Source organism: Anneissia japonica, unplaced genomic scaffold (genome assembly GCF_011630105.1).
Source record: "Anneissia japonica isolate Jap-2015-1 unplaced genomic scaffold, ASM1163010v1 scaffold287894_len555002_cov174, whole genome shotgun sequence".
In the NCBI taxonomy this organism is placed as follows: domain Eukaryota; kingdom Metazoa; phylum Echinodermata; class Crinoidea; order Comatulida; family Comatulidae; genus Anneissia; species Anneissia japonica.
In genome coordinates, this window is record NW_022753119.1 from 399,485 (window position 1) to 412,520 (window position 13,036).

At 34.2% G+C, this 13,036-nt stretch overlaps 1 protein-coding gene across 1 annotated transcript in view; it reads right to left on the minus strand.

Annotated features, from left to right (window-relative positions):
• Positions 1 to 3,843: 3,843 nt before the first annotated feature.
• The window catches only part of LOC117122710 (phosphatidylinositol N-acetylglucosaminyltransferase subunit C-like), a 25,225-nt gene continuing 16,032 nt past the window's right edge, over positions 3,844 to 13,036 (minus strand). Inside the window, exon 10 of the transcript XR_004447740.1 lies at positions 3,844 to 4,300. The gene's annotated coding sequence lies outside the window, so the exon portion shown is untranslated. The remainder of the gene's footprint in view (positions 4,301 to 13,036) is intronic.

A 13,036-nucleotide genomic window follows, 5' to 3' on the forward strand; every position in this document is an offset into this window, starting at 1 on the left:
TGTTTTATAATTTTGAAAACTTGGGTGGGGAGGGGGGTTCTCCGGACCGGCTTTCTCATTGATTCCACCACCGTATGGTGGACAGGGTACTAATTGTACGCGCTTGTTTATTTATTAACGGCGCTTTTGTTTGTGGCAGTTAGAAGAAAATCGACTGTAATGACGCATCCTCCTGTCCGTGTTTCTAGTATTAGTCCATTGGTACGAAAGTATCACCTACAGTAGTTTTCTAATGAGACATAAAGAGTGTTTTGGTGTCTGAAGAGCGAAACTGTAGCATTCTTGCCAATCTGTAATTGCTTTTACTTTTTTCCAAACCTCTGAAAGGAGTCCTCCCTGAGCACCCACTGAATACGCCACTGAAGAATGTAGCTCACTGTACCTAGTGGTGTAGAGTATCAACATGGAGAGGGGAAAACTGATGGGGGATAAAGAATTAAGCCAGCTGATATGATACGATGTCTAAGTATGGTGCCAGCAGTAGAACAGGGGAAACACTGGTTTGAAAAGGTATCTTTACAGTCTCAAAGTGACATTTCCATGGGAAATCTAGGTGTCTATTTAACCACAAAAAAAAAAAAAATTCTAGTGGTAAGGTAGGAGATCCTGGGGTTCAATTTTTTTAACCATGCTACTGCATTCCCTCATTTTTACAAAACAAGGCCTATCATATTGATGTTACAACAAAGAGAGGGCATTAAGTAAGGCTGGAAATAAATAGTAACATTATAATAATAATAATCAAGATAGCCATTAACACTGTTAAATTATATATAAATCATGAAAAAGGTAAATAAAAGGTATATAAAATATATATATATATATATATATATATATATATATATATATGTGTGTGTGTGTGTGTGTGTGTGTGTGTGTATACTTCATAATCATCTAAGAAACGGATACAAGAATTAAAGTTTACTATCAAAGTTGAGTTAAGTCTGTATTATTTTAGTGTGCAACAATGCGCCCACGGCCATGGTAGATTGTATCCATCAATTGTAGAATAACCGTAACATAATTTTGGCGCCCAACAACACTGATATGCTGCGAAGTCCAAACGTTTTCAGAAGAAAAGGGAAACAACACAGCCAGGGCACCCACAAGCTACAAAGAACCAAAATGACCGAACACCAGTACTCTTGTGGTCATGCTTCGGACTACTCAATGAACTCCACTGGTACTTACACCACCATCAATCATCGATTTACACTCTGAACGCCAACACCTAACTATATAAGAACCAAATACATTTAATGACCGTGTTGCACACACACCTACTAATCATAGCGCTGTTCAACACAAAAAAATCGACCAAAAAGATACCTGCCACAGATACCAACTGTATCATCATACAGAGGTACACAAAGTGTAGTAAGCAACCATGAAACCATACGTAGGCCATCATCAAAGAAATGTACATCGATTCGAAGAACCAGTTAAAACACCTTACACAGTGCAACCAATCCCTATGCAAGAGATGTCTCCAGTTACCATGTACGACGAATGGCAGTACGAAGTCTGTATGTTAATGGCGGAAGATACTACCTACCGACCATTGTATGTCCACTGACTGCGTATGTAAGTGACTGCGAGGAGAAGCCTGGCATCTCACCATGAGATGCCCAAGTTTAAAGGAAGTGCTAAAGAAATTAGACATTTTTTATTTATCTGTTGATGATGCCGTTGTACTCCTGCAAGCAAAATGAAGATGAAACTAGACAATCATTCTTTTACTGTTTAGAAGACTTGCCCCACCAAGCAAGAGACAAAGGTGAAATTGGTGACTGGTCTGATCGATTACGTGATGTGTTTTGGAAAGGACTACATGATGCGAATATCAAAGCTTCTCTGCATCATCATTGCGAAAGTAAGATTGCGCCGGAGCATCTTATGTGATTAGTAAGAGAGCAGGAAGACTAATCCAGGACAAGCAAAATTCCAGCTTAAACAACGGAGCGTAACTGTGCATCAACTAGTCACCCTTCCAATACCCAGTAAGGCTACATCTACTCCACCAAACTCAAAAAAACCAAAACCCAGCCAGCCCAAAACCAAAGAGAACAATGAGTGGATACGTCACCAGTGTAACCTTCCTGGACATACTGGTAAAGGGTGTAAAAACTTCCACCTGTAGGATGGGTACAGGCAAGTAGCATTAAGGACACCAGGGGCGGGTTCAGAGATGTCCGAAAGGGGGAACGAAAGAGATAACACCTAGGGTGTCCGGGACATTCCCCCGCGAAATTTTTGTTTTCTAGACATCAAAAGATAACCTCTGAGTGTAAAAAAAATAAGTACGTTTTTGATGTATAATAAGAAGATATCTAAATATAGTTGTTTTTATTGGCAAATTCATAGATTGTAATTTCTTTACAGTCCAAATCAACTGTTTTTTCTTTTTTTTTTATCCTGTTCTGTAATGATCACCTGTCACATAAATGTTGTGATCTGGTAGCTCTTCTTGGAGAATCGTGAATCGATATGCAATGATTCACTTAGCAGAGCACTGCACATATGCGAAGAGTGAGAGATCACGCTGGAAAGACGGCCAGAAGGAAGAAAAAAATGCCTGGTGAAAAAACAGCTCAGGATGCAGAAATAATGCAATAAATGATAATAAAAAAAAGGGAAAAAAACGAAATAATGCGACTAATGAAAGGGTCTGTTGACAGACTCTTGAGTGACTAAAGGAAGGATTTACGAGACTCGATGACCTGAACAAAAGATTTGATTTCCTGTTGAATATTCAAGAACTTTTGACAGAATCAGAAAGCAGGGACTCTACCATCCAGGAAAGTTGCAATCGTGTTGGCGACTTGTACAATGCTAACAGAATCTGTATAATAAAGTAACAGATTGCAGGGTGCAGGGTTGAAAAGTCGAAGAAACACTAGCATCACAAATGCAGTGGAACTCCTTGAGTTGAGTACAGTGATGAGAACTTTTTTCAGAACTTGCGAGTAGCAATTCAAATCATGTTGACATTGGCTACTTCAATCGCTAGTTGTGAGCACTCATTCAGCAAGATAAAGCTCATCCTGCCATATCTCAGAGCCACGATGGGACAAGCGAGACTCTCTGCTTTGGCACTCCTTAGTATTGAGCGCGATGAAGCAGACAACACTAACTTTGATCATTTATTAACTTATTTGCTAGGTGCAATAACACGCCAAATGCAATTGCGCGTTTAAACAATGTTACAATTTCAGCAACTTACAAGACTCCATATGCTGAAAGCCTATACAACCAATATCAACTTATTTCACAATATTATAATTATAATTTAGGGGGGGGGCGCCAAAAACTCTAGATACGCCATTGTTTCACTTGCTTGGAAAGAAGAAAATATTTTCATATTTTACTTTTCATTTGAAAGTTTTAAAATATTTGAGAAATACTGATACAAATATTGAAACCCATTTGTTTATCTTGGTTTTGAATCTTGTAAGGTATACAGTAATTACAATATATTTTCAATAACAGTATCTCAGTATGTATGCATATTTTTCAACAAATTTTCTTCAGAATTCAATTCATATTTCTATACTTTTGAAATCTGTATATTGGAAGACATATCATAGTATTTTGATAAATTTTTAATTACAATAATTGTAAAACATAGGTAACATGAATAACAATAATGATGTTATATTTATATAGCGCATATGTGACCCAAGCTCACAAACAGGCTGTAAACTCATCCTCAGGCCAAAATGAGTTTGAACATAGAACATATCATTTACTTTAAAATGACAGTTAAATGAACTCAATCGGGTGTCTGGACCATTTGAATAATTGTCATCTTATCAACTTTCTTAAATCAAGTTTTGAGAAAAATGCTTTTATTTTCAGCAGGTTTCTATTCATTTTTCATTAGCTCCCATCCGAAAATGGCTAAATTTTACCTCTTACAGTTGGAATTTTAAACTCAAAATTCAGGAATATTAAGATTAATAGTTATACTTTATTTATTACACAAAAACCCAATTCACAAAAAATTCACATTCTACGCATTATTCTGGGTATTGAGGCTTGTTTCTCAATACAGTGCAGTGCGAGTTTACAGCCTGTTTGTGAGCTTGGGTCACATATTGCAATTGCCCCAGATGTGCTTTACACAGATATAATATAGGCCAACCGAACAAATACAAATAACAACAAAATAACAATAAAAAATAATAATCATAATAACAATAAGGCTAAGCTACTCCTATTCCTAAAATTAATGGCTGGCCTTTGACTCTGAGGAGCTCATCCGCCCTTTATCAGCAATGAGGCTTCACTGTTTTCAAACCTGTAAAAATAAAATAATGAAATACAAAATTATTACTATTGTTTATTCTACAATTATAAAGTTATTAATAAATAACAATATAAATAATGTCAACTTATATAGTGAATATTGTAGAGACCTCCATACGCTTAACATTATTACCCCTGGTCATTGGATCAACTACATATGAACAAATACTCAGTTATCTGGGGAGAATTCCATAATGTTGCACCTGTAATCAGTGCATTTTGTGTTTGAACCTCCAGTATCCACTTGTAGTCCTGGGTGTAGAGAGACAACTATGGGTAAAGTGCTTCGCCTAAGGACATAAGCAAAATACCGTACACAACGAGGTATTGAACCTCTGACCCCAAGGTTAAGAAGCAGAACTGCAACTAGTGTGCCAAACCGCTCCTATAAATATTATCAGTCTGTGATGAGTTAAATCAGTGGCGTATCCAGAATTTTTTTATAAAGGGGAGGGGGGGGGCGTCTGGATAGAAATATTACTGGACGTCCACTGAACTTGACGCAAAACGCAAAAGGAGGACGAAGCATATGGCAATGAGGCAATAAATTGGCTGAAATAAAGTCATCTCGATCATAATGAATCAACAATAAAACAAACCATATAAAAAAAACACAACAAAACAAATAAAAAAGGAATATATTATAAATAAATTGGTTGTTAATGTCTTTTCCATTTATTTACTATTATATTTTTTACATTTGAACAAAAAAAAGGGAGGGAGGATGCTAAGGTACCCCAAAAACAGCTTTGAATATTAATATTTGGTTGCCAAGTGTTTTCAACAGTAGTGCCATACAAAATAACAAACCTACTAGCTAAATTCTAAGTTCTACATTCCTAACCATCAGCAAATTTACGAGCAGTTGAAAATCACAATAAAGATCAAGAAACATCACGTAAATGCAGAATGCTCTTAACACTTCAGCAATAAATATGAAACTTGCTAAACATCTTACATTCTAAGTAAAGCATGCACATTACCAAAATCCTTCCACGTCAGTGCAAGTATGAGCAGAATCACTGTAACTGAATCTTGGGTAGACAAGAGCTCCCTAATTAAATGCTATATCTTATTACTTGGTCGTCATTAAAATTAATCTATACTTGCAATGCTGATATGCTTTAGGATATGTAGGAATTATCATGAGCCTGTATAAATCCAGTAAATCATGCTCATTGTGTAAACAACTTAAGTCATCGACCTGTCCCACTAATCATCATGTTAAAAAGTTATCTTAGCTCTCAAAATACGGGATCCCACGCTGAAAGAAGCAACTTTCGTGAGATCTGGTTAAATGAGCTTTTTTAAAACATTTACTGTAATTATATTTTGCTGTCCGTGGTGATACCCATCACAAGCCGGGAAACTAATGATGGAATTTGTACAGTATTAGTACATTCACTGCCAGGGGCGCAAGTTCACGTTCGACAGGGTTCACATGATCTCCAACATACTACTATTTTATTGCACGTAAACTCATGGGCAGTGGTCGGTAGAACGCTAACTCTCACCCTGGAGGTTCAGGGAAGTAATGATCTAAAAATAACTACTGTATGTTTGACCGTGTTTCACTACAGTTGATGGAAATGATTCTCAATATGGTGGCAGCCTTTATGCCTTGGCATATGTGATGCAACTATAGTTATAGGAAAAAAGGCGTGGCAGTCAATGTGTTCAAAACATCGAAATATCATTAATTTGCGAAAAGATGGGTTGCCGTCCGGGAGATTTTGGCTTGCTAATGGGAATGCAGGAGGCTATCCCGATTTCTGAGTCCTGTGACTACGGATTATTGCACTATGTGGAAGTGAAGGGATTTACTGTAGGAATCATGGCCCAAAAACAAAAATTGTGTGGAAATTGCAGAAAATTTCCAAGTTACCAAATTCAAGTTACCTCTTCCTCTGAAAGGCCATCATGATGGGAAAAGTTTTAATAACAATTCACTCTACTTTCTAGTAATACTGCTGTCATAGGCTGATAAGGTAGACATTAATTTATTGAGTTGTGTACTAACGGGTGACGAATACATCATTGACGACAATGTATGTTAATCAGACAACCGGTATCTATCATAACATGCCGCAATTATATTATATGATTTACATTTTTTCTTATTTTAAATATTTTTGGTACCATTTCAACTATTACTTATTTTGTTTTTTAAAATTAGGAGAATAAATTGTGGCAAAGACAAGCCAAACCAGTCACTCGTCGCAAATCGTGTTTCAGAGAAAATGGCCAAATCATGCTGGAATGTCAAATTTTTGAAAATCTATTTTATTGCACTAAACTAACCTTTATTTACCTACACATCATTCTATGTGTAGGTAATTTATTAGTTATTTTCCCAATGTGCAATGTTAAAACAACATTTCTTAAGGATTTGATGATAGTTTCTGCATGAGAAATGCCTGAAATCATAAACTTTGAAGGCTGATTTCTCATATATAGTTCTTTAAACAGCTGTGTGGTTAAACGCTTGTAACTTCATAAGGAAATGTCCGATTTGAATGATTTTTTTACCATTTTATAGCTATTATTTTACTCTCTAACACTGTATTAATATCAAAAAATCGATTTTTGCGACGAGTGACTGGTTTGGCTTGTCTTTGCCACAATTATAATACATCATGTCTTGATTAATTAAGTTAATGAATCAATAAATACTGGCTAAATGTCTACAGCCTCAAAAAACCCAGATGTTTGAGATAATGTTGTCAGTAACAATGTAATCAGTTTCTAATACCAGCAGCTTAGAAGCTTACATGCTAACATGGAAAAGTGCATTCAACATTATAAATAACACATACTGGCAATAAATTTATTTACACAACTTTGTCGGAGGGTGACCCTTCTAGCTAGGCTTAAGGGACCTTCTACCACAAGAAATAGTGTAAACAGATACAGAATGTAAGCAAAATTTAAGTTCTATCTATAATTTTAAAATACTGTAATACTTAATAGTAGACATTTAATAGTATACCAAATATTATTATTAGCATTAAACATAATAAACTTAACACATGAACATCTCAGTAAATAAAAAAAAAGGAGTTAAAAATTAATTGCTGCGAAGCAGCCAATTCATATTCTTGACAGCAATTTGACCTCTGAAAGGTCATTGTTTGTCAAAAAACGAGTGCCTAAGACGACCGAAAAGCGGAGTTTCTTTCTTTCGTTCTGCCGGGTAAAATCAATTACTAGGCGACGTTTTTTGACTAACCTACTCGTACCAACGTCCGCATGTCGCGCTAGCCTTATCCTACTCTAGGCCTAGGCTAGCTAGGATGGTATAGGCCTAGCCTTGAAGACGAAGGTCCCAATGAAAAACAATGTCGCTCTTTGATAGCTAACATTGTCTATTTAACATCACAATAATTCATTATTAGACCTATAGTTGTTTTTTGAATTGTACTCTCAGCCGATACCTTGCACAACTGACTAACGTCTCTATCTATTGTCGTGGCATCATGGCTCGCTGGCTCACACTTGTGATATGTCTCGCACTTGTGATTAAATAACACGCTGGCTCGCAATTTGGCAACACTCTTTGGCATTCAACTCGCCCCTAGAAAACCAGCCCTTGGAAACTTGCCCCATAAAAAAATGTACACTTCCTAGACCATGCAGTCTTCAAAATAAAAAATGTAACCTTTGGTAATCAACAACATTTTCCACATACATAGAAATTTTTGAAACTTTATTAAAAAAAACCTAAACCATAATTCACCACACTATAGACACTTTTGACAAAAATGAAAAATTACGACTTTGTTACCCAATGAGAAGTGTTCTAATATAGACAATGGGTCGTGTCTCATATTATTTGTTATAGTTTTATAATTCATTATTTTCACTTGACTCGCATAAATAATTTTGTTCGAAGAACATTTATATGCAGTTGTACTTTGCAGCACTTCACTTGCAATTTGCAATTTCTAGTAATGATTAAAACAATTATATATAATTAAAAGTGGGTGCCATATATGACATGCATTTGGGTTGCCATTTGATTTAGGTGGGTAACTATGATTGAAGCAGGCACCATATGATTACAGGTTGGTGCCATATGACTACAGGTTGGTTTCATCTAACTAAAAGTGGGTGCTATATGATTAAGGTGCTACTATATATCATAAATTGTGGGTGCAACATAGATTTGAGGTAGATAGCATACTGTATGATTACAATGTGTGCTATACATATTATTAAATAATGATTATTATTATTATTATTATTTCTTTGAAAACATGTGTAATTAAATATTCAACAGATATACAAAATTCTTTGTAACACATCAATCTGAAATGATTTGGCAAATTACAGTGCAAGTTTGTGAAGCTAACATTTCAATCCCTTTTCCATAATAAACACCTGTTAAAATAGTTGCATGAATAATAATAATAACAATAATAATAATAATAATAATAATAATAATAATAATAATAATAATAATAATAATAATAATTCATTCTTATACAGTGCATATATTAAGGAAGCTCTCAGTGTGCTGACAATAGAAAAACAGAAGGATATAATGTTAAATTAAATTTAAAAAATAAAATAAAATTACAATTAGAATGCAATTACTGTTACACGTATTATGGTAAATACTGTAAATTTCTTTATCAAAAATTAACATTAACATTTCATCTGGATACCGTAATTAAATTGCCATCTGGGCACATAACACAAAATATTCAGTGCTGATTTCAACAGGAGATGTAGCTTTCAAATTTCATCATTTTTTTTGCATTATGCTGTTTATGTGATCACACACATGTAGTGATTATGGGATATGTTTTAGCAAATGTGCAAATACGGTCATGTTGACATCAAATCATTTTTTTATTTCACTTAAACTATATTTATAGTGACCATATATAGGCACATCATGACTACATAGGCACATCATGAATATGTATGGCCAAATATTTTTTTGTCAAAGAAAATTTTAGTGTGAAGCGAGCTTAAACATTACATGAACCGCAGACTTGCCTTGATATTCCTACTACCGAAATCACAGATGTCTCCATGCAACTAATGAATTCAAACATTGTTAAAAGCACTGTCCATGTACAATCGATAAGCAGACAGTAAAGTTATGCGAGGTTCAACAGTAAAAGATAAGTATCTCCATGCTGATTATAGGGAGTGTTTTATAGGCCTCAGTGATGGCTGGTTTTCTTATACAAGGTGATTACATAATAATCTTACATGAATGCTCCTTAAAATCAATATAGCAAGAAATACCCTTGTGTTACTCTGCCTGGAAATTAGAAACGCATATGTCTGATTGGTTACTGATAAAAACCGCTCAACTTGGTAACCGATAGCGTTCGCTAACTGTTAGTGTATCCAGATTCTGGTAATGGTTAGCGCTATCCGAACGAGTGTTCTCACACAGGTGCTAACATTTAGTTCCTGATATGGATACTACGGCTCTAGTGTGAACCTATCCTATGTGTATCTAGATCTCCCACTACCAACATTTGTGCTGGGAACCTCAAACATGTTTGAGTTTCAAAGTACTGTATTCCATCATCATGACAAATTCTTAGCAAATAGTGACATCCACTCAAAATACTTGATAGCCTTTCAAAATACTTGATAGCCACGATCTGTAATATACATTCATAATTCATGTATTTTCTTAAAGTATAGAGTACACAACAAAGGAAGCAACTTCTTTCAAAAAAATTACAAAATCCTACCATACCAGAAAATACCAATGAGTAGGTTGAAGGTCTGCTATTTATGTGCAAAAAAAGGAAAAATTGATTAGAATTTTAAGTATTTAATTGAAAAATTATAAGTCTAACAATTTTTGGAATGGAATATCAATTAATTGAATCTCCCAGAGGCAGTTTCATAGATCAAGAGTATTTTAGGTTAGCCAGCGATTATTTTTTGTTCTGAACCTTTAATTATTCACCATTTTCGCTGGCAGTGGCTTGTGGTTATTGGACTCCATTTCTAAAGGTAGCAAGTATTAAGCCAGTTATGTTACTTTCCTTGAAGAAAGCCACTTTCCATACATCTGTAGGTCCTATTAATTTTTATCCAGATTATTGTTATGCATACATAGTTAATTTTGAATGATTTTGAATAAAATTGGTTTGCTGAAATAATTGGCTAGTAATAATACCCCATTAAATATATTATTACTTGTCATGCAAACCTTTAAACAATATTTTTATATTGTCATCTGGCAAATAATGAACATTATACAGTATTGAAATAAAACGAATTTTAACCAATATATAAACTTTTGCTTTTAACATTTTAGTGTAGAGTATGGAAATACAGAGCATAAGAATATGTGCAGTGTATATGTCAACTAGCAGAACATTAAATGATAATAATAATTATAATAATATTGGAATTTTTATTTAATGGTAATATTAAATAATGATAATGCAGAATCCTAAAATCAGAACAAGTTCGGTCTCAGATATGTATGCAAACTCTGAAAAATGAATAGCAGAATATAGCAATTATTCCATTGATCCACATTTAGTTTTTAAATAACCTACATTTGGCCAACGAGGGCAGGCTGATGTAAAACAAAGTCAATAAATATATTTCTAGATGGACAGCTCTATTGTTAAGTGTTAATTGTTCGAAGATTTGTTTAAACTTTTGCTGGTATCTAAATTGCAAATCTAATAATAATATGCATAACAAAATGTTATACCTACAGGGTGTATCAACAGCATGACCGTTAATGTAAACTCAATTAAATTCAAATGATAAACAAAACAGTATAACTATTATGTATCCTATTACATACTAGCTATGTACGATTTGACAGATTTTTATGATGGTACCTAATTTCAAGTTTATATGTGATGATTTGACATCATTCTGAATGAAAGGAATTGGAAGATCAAATATTTGTGTTCAGCTCAATGTTGAAAAAGAAAAAAAATAAAAGTGTGATAACATAATACTTTGATAACAAATCTCCGCACAATAGAGATTGTTTATGTAATATCCTGATGCATACACAATATGTCAACAATCAGGCCCAGAGGTTGATCTCTAATTTGATATATGATATATATACATCAAGAGGGTAGTTACCAATTAAAAATGCAAAAAATCTCACTATTAACTATAAAAAAAAAACCATAATTCAGAATGAATGTGTACACACAGGGCTGATGAGAACCAAAAATCAGGGGTCTGGGGAAAAAAGGGCATTATCAAAACATTATGTACTCAGTCGGGCAATTTTATCTAAGGAAATTTAATTAAATTAATGTTCATTATTTAATTGCTGCATAATAAAAATGAAAAATCATTTGCAAATTAACGAATAAAAATAATAAATATAATGAATTTATTATTCAAGAAATACCGTAGGTGTAAGCTCATCCCCTTGAACTAAAAAAATTGGCCGAATTCAGGGGGGAGGGGTGGTGACTTATATCCGGGGGGACCCTTTTCAATCGATAGGCAAGTATTCAGTAGTTTATGCCTATTCACAGCCAATATTTTGATATATTATTATTAATATATGATCTATTTATAAAAGTCAGCCAAGCTATTCATTCAAATCATATCCTGGGCTTTTGCACGAGGAAAGGCTGGGATGTAAAATTGGATATACAGTAGGGGTGAGCTTATACTGGAGAAACTGTGGTATTTGTATTCTCTATGTTTAATATAATCTGGATGATTTCTAATTGTGTAAAATTTACTGTGTTCTATTAGACTAGAAAAAAAATCTGAAAAAAATGAGTTAGGGGGAGTGGAATGTTAGAAGCAATCCACATAGCCAGATATCCTAATTAATTCCTTCTGGTCACCCTAAGCCCTGTTGACACTTGATTTTACTCCTTGTATACAAATGGCGGCCATTTTGAAAAATGGCCGCCAAATGTATCTAAAATGTGCATAAAATTGAAACTAAATAAGCTACAGATATGATTTTGGTGTCTAAACTCATAATTTCTAGACAGGCAACAATCTAGATATAAAAACTACTGTCACTCAAGCCAGAATGGAACATAATTAAAAAATAGGTGTTTATTTGTTTAAAAATAATCGCAAAATATACTTACTTAAAATGTACATAAAATAAGAACGAGTATATAAGCTAGTTTTCTATGTAATCCAGATAAATTTTTGAGCAAAAATAGATTTATTGACTAATTTTATCATTTTTACTGCGCTGAATTCAAAAAAACTTAGGTGCCATTTTTTCCCAAAGTCATTGGCCGCCATTTTGAATTTCAAGATGGCTGACGCACCACATAAAACATGGTCATGATTGGTATCAATGGAAAGCAGTGGCGGATCCAGGGGGTTCAAACGAACCTCCCTCTGTGAAGAAACGTAACAAAATACTGTTGGTTCCTGGCTTACAAAATGCATAACCAACCTTTTCTCGCGCATCGTGCGGGACGGTCCCGCTTCAAAGTGATTTTTGATGTAACACGCATTTGGCAGAAACACATGCGTGATCTTAAATTTGTCACGCATTTAGTCCATGCATGACGACGAATAATCACAAATTCAAGGAAAATATATTTAAAATTAGAAGAAATTAGTTTTATTAAAATTCTAAAACAATCATGCAGTAACTTGAGTCATTAGAGAGCTTTCGTTATCGCGTTTGAGATTCAATTCTCCAAAAGCTTTGGCGGTGCGTGTGATTATCCATGAAGCTATCCAAAAATAAAAACAAATTAAATTAAATATTTTGATAAATAAT